Here is a 6,729-nt window from a genome sequence, read left to right as displayed (position 1 = left end):
AAAGAACGCCGTCGTGTTGCGCCGCCGTACTCAAATGACGTAACTATTTCATTTCAGTAGAGATAGCATGATACTAGACAACCTATAGGAATTGAAGGCAGGACAAGACAGATGTTATCCTAACTTCTCCTTTTATATACCGTCTAGTATAGCGATATTTATACTCACATCAACCATGCTATGCCTACTAGCAAAACAAGTACTAAAGCAACATGATTGTTTCAACAGCTAACTTTCAGGCTAGGCAAGCTTGGTTCTGGCCCATTATTTTCTTATGCGGAAATTCTTGAAAGTTACGCGCAGTCTATGGATAAAAGCTATCCGTGCACTACGACAGCTTTAAAGAAACGTCGCCCTTAAGGATTCATTTTTGTCGTTGTGTGCATTCTTCTTTGCCTGTGTACGGAGGGGGGTGGAGGGGTGATGGGGCGCTTTGTTTTTTTTTATTTTTGTATTTCTTTGGTACTAAAAGAGGGTAGCAAACCAAACGTTCTGGTTGTCTTCAGTACCTCCACCTCTTTGATTTATCATGCCCACTTCCTATATTTCTTCGCGCTGCGCTCTGTGTCATACTGAAACGCCAAGAACACCCAAAATTTAACCAACCAAATAACTTGCTCGCAAAACATGAAGGTGTGACTTTTTCATTGTGCTAAACGTGTACAGTTGACGCTTGCGACTGCTGTTTCAACAAGAAAGACACACGAAGACCACAGGTAGACAGAACACAACACGAGCGCTCATGTTGTATTCTACCTGCGGTTTTTGTGTGCCTATCTTCGTGTTGAAACAGTGCGTCGCAAGCGTCAACAGTAACGCAAATGAGTTCTGCGGAGACCGCAAAGGTGGCGGAAGGGATAAGAGACTGAAATTAGGCAACCACCCGTTTCTGGCATGAAGGCACAAGAAAATGCGTACGGATTTTGCGGAAAACAAAAGCCGCTTAGTTGCCGAAAAATTCGTCCTGGTCCGGCAATCGAACCCAGGACCAACGCCTTTCCGGGGTGGTCACTCTACCAATTGAGCTAGCTAAGAAACTAGCTAATTAGCAGCGCGATGGCGAACTGTGTACAACCATGCTCCTATAATCTGGTCATTGTAGCTAAACGTGTACTTCTGTGCATTACCCACCATGGTGGCGTAGTGAATGTGCTCGATAGCTGACCCGAAGGTTGCGTGTTCGAACGCCAGCAACAGCGGCCGCATGGAGGTGAAAATAGCCGAGGCTCATGTACTTCCATTTAGGTGCGCGTTAAATAATCCCAGGGAGTCGAAACTTTCGGAGTCCTGCACTGCAGCTTCTTTCTTAATGAAGTCATTGTTTTGGGCCGTGATACCTCAAGAATCGTTTCCGCGCATTGCAAATGTTCTGATGACGGCAAACGCCATTTCGTCATGCCATTCACAGTTTCCGCTGAGTTGCTAGGAGTAAACAGACGTAATGATAGTGAGATGCAGCTTTTCGTTGGGCTGGCATTGTGATTTCATCTTTGATGACGCCAGTGCTTAGTCCTTATACCTACGCGGTGGGGCTAAACATTTACCAAAGCAAGAACCACCGTAGTTAGCGCTGTCCGCCTGGCTCATTGTATGTGTAAATGTTTACCGTTACGTTTATTCCAAGGAACTGCCATCAACTCAAAGCAGTTAGCCTACGAAGGTAAAGCAGAGATGGGGATACATATAGAAGCTCTGTGTTCATGAACCGCCTAAATTATGGATATGAATAATTACTATCCGGAGTTTTAAGTTCCGAATTTACGATATGATTGAGAGACGTCCTAATGGGAGGGCCCGGAAAATTTCGAACAGCTGGTGTTCTTCAACGCGCCCTGACTTTATACAGTTCATGGGTCTCTACCATCCCACCTTCATCGAAATGAGACCACGGTGGCCTGGATTCCACCCCCGACCTTCGAGCCAGCACCGTGACCACTGCTCCACCACGGCGGATTGATACGAGCAATTAGGATTCCGTGAATGCGCTTCGCACTTTTGAACCTTCATTAGACGGGTGACTACAGACACCTCCCTCCGATATCTGCAAGAATGATTTCCAGGTACATGAGTCAGGCAGCTACGAGACTTGCCCAATGCAAAAGTTTATGTGTAATCTACTGATTGACCGCAAATGAGCGGCCTGTAGTGGCGAATCGATAAATACGCTGGCTGACGCTGGGGGCCGGTGATGCCTGCGCAGTTCCAGGGACACGTTAGAGAGCCCCGACTGGTCGAATTTAGCGGGAACCTTCCATTACAATGTCTCCCAAAGGAAGTGTCACCTTGTAACATTAAGGAAAGAAGTGTAAATGTAAATGCTCATGTTTCTTTGTTAGACACATTATCAATCGGAACTCATACAAATTGATGCAAAAAAAGTATAGGGGATGTGATTAGTAGTAATTGCAATGTAAGTATAAAGAAATGAAAGTGGGTGAAAAAATTTTCCGCGGGCACGTACTGAACTGGCAACCTTCCTATAACACGTCCGATGCTCTTCCAAGAAAGATGCTGTGGTGGTCATGCCCGTGCTCACTTTACGGGGTATATATGTCAATATAAAGATGGCTGTGAATATACCAGTCGCTATGCATTCCTGAGCTGAGCTGCCACAATTTTTTCGTTTCATTTTCACGCTCACAATGGCTCCTTTTGATGCTTCTTCACAAATAAATAATATAGGAAAGGGGTAAGAATGGGACTCACATGGAATGTTGGTACCAACAATATTTAGCTGTACCGACCATATTTAGCTATACAAACTTTTCTGCGATTGCCAACAAAGTCCTCGGACAAAATGGGATAAGGCTAAAGAGTGCGGTGGTCCCTTTATGAAACCAAACGATGGAGATGAAGCTGGCAAACGGGAGGTGTTGGGGAGGGATGTCTAAGAATGAATACTGGGATGACAGCACCGTCAGACAATGCGAACATTCCTGTGCAAATGGAAGACGCGATGAACGGTCGCCATTAAACGCGCGATTTCCCCACGCACCCTTATGAAAATGCCTTTCATTTTCTTTCTTCTTCGTTTTCTGTCTGCTCGTTCGCGTTTCGAAGTCAAGGTCTTCTGGTTTAGGCGGACCTATTAGAAGAAAGCTAGAATCCCAGTAGACGGATCGACACGCAAAACACGGTCGCCGTTTGCTTGCAACGTTCAGGCGTTATAGTGCGACTAAGTGAATTAAAATGCCATCAGACCTAGTTTCGAGGACTACACAACGAAGGAGCTCGTGAAAAAGCGAGGCGATTTATCATCGAACTATGGCGACAACTGTATCTGTACGACACCGTCACCGGTTATCCGGGCGCCACCGCCTGGCGCTCGGCCAGATCGTATGCATTTCATCAGCCGTAGAGTCGGCGTCGACGCAGTCCTGCTACAGCAATTTCGTGCAACTCGATTTACCCTAGCGTGCTCGAGCTCTGAGGGACGTTCGGAGCACTCCTTTCTTCTGTTTTCTTGTGTAGGGTAGAAAAGCGCACACAGCCACGATTAAACTCGCCTTTCTCTTGTTCTTCATTCACTGTTCCTTTGGGCTTTTCGCACAAACATACGACGGGAGCACGATTCTCACGGCGCCTGACGCGAGAGTGGAACCTCATTCAAAGGACCTCAATGTCCTTTGAATATGAGCGGTTTCTAGTTACGCAGTTGTTGAACGACAATACGCTCTCTTTGTGTTCGTTGCTTGACAGCTTCTTATGAAAGTAGTGGGCCTGGTTAGGGGCTGCTCGTGATGCTAAGCTCAGTGAGCCTTTATGCGACTGATGTAAATGTATGTAGAGTTTAGGCGATAGTACAAAAACAGCAATGGCGAGGGCAAGGCGAATAGGAGTACTATGTAAAAGCATTCAGTTTGTCACAAAGCAGATGACTGAAAACCACCATTATCAACATTCCCTTATCTATTATTGATGCAAGTATATCGCTGTTCATTATATTCATATCGCTGTCCTCTCCTTATATTTGAAGAGACCAACCTTTATGTATGTGTGTACCACCGTATTGAATAGGACTTTCAACATGGTAGTGCGTGGCTTCAAGAGATCAAAGATTGGGCATGGCTTCAACCTATTTTTATTTCAGCGACTAAGTATTATTTTATTATTTGAGATGATACCCAAGTACTAAGAGAACCGTGCTTAAAAATGAATGGCGAAGAAAGTCTGCTTTTAAAGCCAACAACCATGCTGATTCATTTGTGTCCGTTACGTACAGTCACTCAAATTGAAACGCCGGAACTGATTAAGTGACCGCAAAACTAGCATGGCTAAGTGAACAGAGTGAACAGGACACTATCATCATCATGAACAAGCACGGGCTCTTTTCGTCCTCTTCTTCATGATGCTCATTCTCTTCGTCTAAACTTTTTTTTAAAAGAGTTGGTTCATTATATACATCAAGAGAATATCAGCACAAAAACGCACCCACAAGAGAGGAGAAGGCATGGACACAAAGTACCTGTGTGTCAGTGTCTTGTTTCTTGAGAGTGTGGTTTCGCACAGCCAAACTCTTGTTCATTTTTTTTGGTTCGCTCACAGAACATTTGCACCGATTACTTCAGTGTGGGATGAAATAACCATGATGGGTGGGTGAGCGAGTACTGAGATAGAAAGAAGACAGAAAGAGAAAGAAGACAGAACGAGAAAGAATTAGATAGACAGGGCAGACACATAAATACACGTAAAGAGAGGAAAATAGAAAGAGACAAAGAGAAGGAAAGAAAGAAAATTAAAGAAATAAGACAGGCTGCCCAGAACTGTAATTTCTTTAGGCTTTGCACCATTTGTGAGAAGCTACCTTAACCATTTTTTTTACCTGTGTCGCTTACTTAATCCCTGTAACATTCCCGTAACGACAGGTAGGCCCCATACGTCTTTCCTTATTTATACCAAGAACTGTCGCCCTCTGTCCCAAGCCGTACCTACGGCGCCCCCATTGCGCTAATTGGTGTGGAACGTCTCGCGTTATGAAACAAGGTGGAGCACGGGAGCAGTGCTCGTTCTGCAGACTGACATCTGGGTCGCGTCGGCGCTCTGGCTTCGTGGGGTCATTGGTCGTCGTAGGCGCTGCCCAGCTCGCCAAGTTTTTTTCGGAAGAGCAAAAAAAAAGCAGGAAAATGAAGTGTGGTTTGCGGTCGTCCCGGCAAAAATCGACCGGCCCAACTCTTTCTAATTGGGGCAGCAGCGGTAAAGAGAGTGGAGCGAGGTGCACGCCTCCCCTCATCTCAATTTGCCGCCGCTGATGCTCGGTCACGGTGCGCTTCGGCGAGAGTTACGTTGGAGGCACGGCTGCTCCAGAAAAGGTGGGGCCGTGCGTGTTATCGCAGTGGAAAAAAGAAAAGTCCCAAGTTCGTTCTGGCGCCACTACCGTAGAGGCGATGTTTGTGAAACCGTTCGGGGAGGTCAGAGTACTGTAACAACTTGTGCATAGAATTTTTTAAAAAGAGGGTGGAGGGGGATTGAGTAGCACTTTTTTCCTGCCGGGTAAATGGGGGCAAGCGATTCTTGGCGTGTGCGTGCTTGAGCTACAACCAGTCATTCATTTATCTCTCGCATTTCGCAATGCTACCCTTCTGATTTTTCCTTCCTGCGTGTCGGGTATGAGACTTCCATCCACGGACTCAGCAGCATTGCCCTTCTGCTGCTGCGTGAGACAACGACGGTCTTGCTTGAAACAATGAAATTCTACATCGAAAGGAAACAACGGAATATCACCACGTGAAAGGGCGAGTGATCTCGATAAAAGATTGAATTTCCATATCACAAACGGTATGTCGCCGACAAGTACAAGTTTTCGAGAAACACCGCATAAAAATCATGGAAATGCGTAGATGACCGGTACACCATAGGGGGCCGCAATTTCGTACATCGGGTGATTCCAAGTTTATTCCACATCACGCCATCCCGTTAACGGATAAAAACCACCCAATCTGCACGAAACGCGCAGATTTATTTCTGGCAGATAGATAGATAGATAGATAGATAGATAGATAGATAGATAGATAGATAGATAGATAGATAGATAGATAGATAGATAGATAGATAGATAGATAGATAGATAGATAGATAGATAGATAGATAGATAGATAGATAGATAGATAGATAGATAGATAGATAGATAGATAGATAGATAGATAGATAGATAGATAGATAGATAGATAGATAGATAGATAGATAGATAGATAGATAGATAGATAGATAGTCCCCGAAGTTCACTAAGAAGTGCTTAGCACTAAAAAAAAAACATACGGCGAAGCGTCCTCTTATCTTTGTATTTTAGTCAACCTTAAGAGACATAAGACGCGATGCATCTTCTGAAACTTTTGCGTGCATTATGCTTCACGCTATGGTTTCTACAATAGCTAAAACTTGACGACAACCGGAACAGGAGCATAGGCCGGCAAATAATTAGAGGTAGGCTTGAAGTGCGAACCTGAAATATATTCATCGATTAGCAAAAAAAAAAAACATAACGGAAGTGGCATACCCACTATCTAGTGGGTATGCCACTTCCCAGCCGAGCCGTAGTTCCAACCTATTGTGCATAAGAACAGTAACCGTGGTCGCCAAAACCTGGAAAGATTTAATACGAAAACTTTAATTTAATCGAAGACAAATAATCGAGTGTTGGGAATCAATGTCCATAAACCATGACAGGATTATGAAAGACATTGTGGAGGGCTTCGGGAATTTCTACCAACAGCTGAGGTTCTTTCCCGTGCA

General features: G+C 44.8%; 1 protein-coding gene across 2 annotated transcripts in view; it reads left to right on the top strand.

Annotated features, from left to right (window-relative positions):
- LOC119163474 (uncharacterized) overlaps positions 1-6,729 on the top strand; it is a 403,044-nt gene that overhangs the window by 79,605 nt on the left and 316,710 nt on the right. The gene's annotated exons all lie outside the window — the stretch shown is intronic.

The sequence above is a fragment of the Rhipicephalus microplus genome, chromosome 9 (genome assembly GCF_043290135.1).
Source record: "Rhipicephalus microplus isolate Deutch F79 chromosome 9, USDA_Rmic, whole genome shotgun sequence".
Lineage (NCBI taxonomy): Eukaryota > Metazoa > Arthropoda > Arachnida > Ixodida > Ixodidae > Rhipicephalus > Rhipicephalus microplus.
The sequence above is the reverse complement of the archived record's forward strand: the minus strand, read 5'-3'. Positions and strand labels throughout refer to the sequence as shown.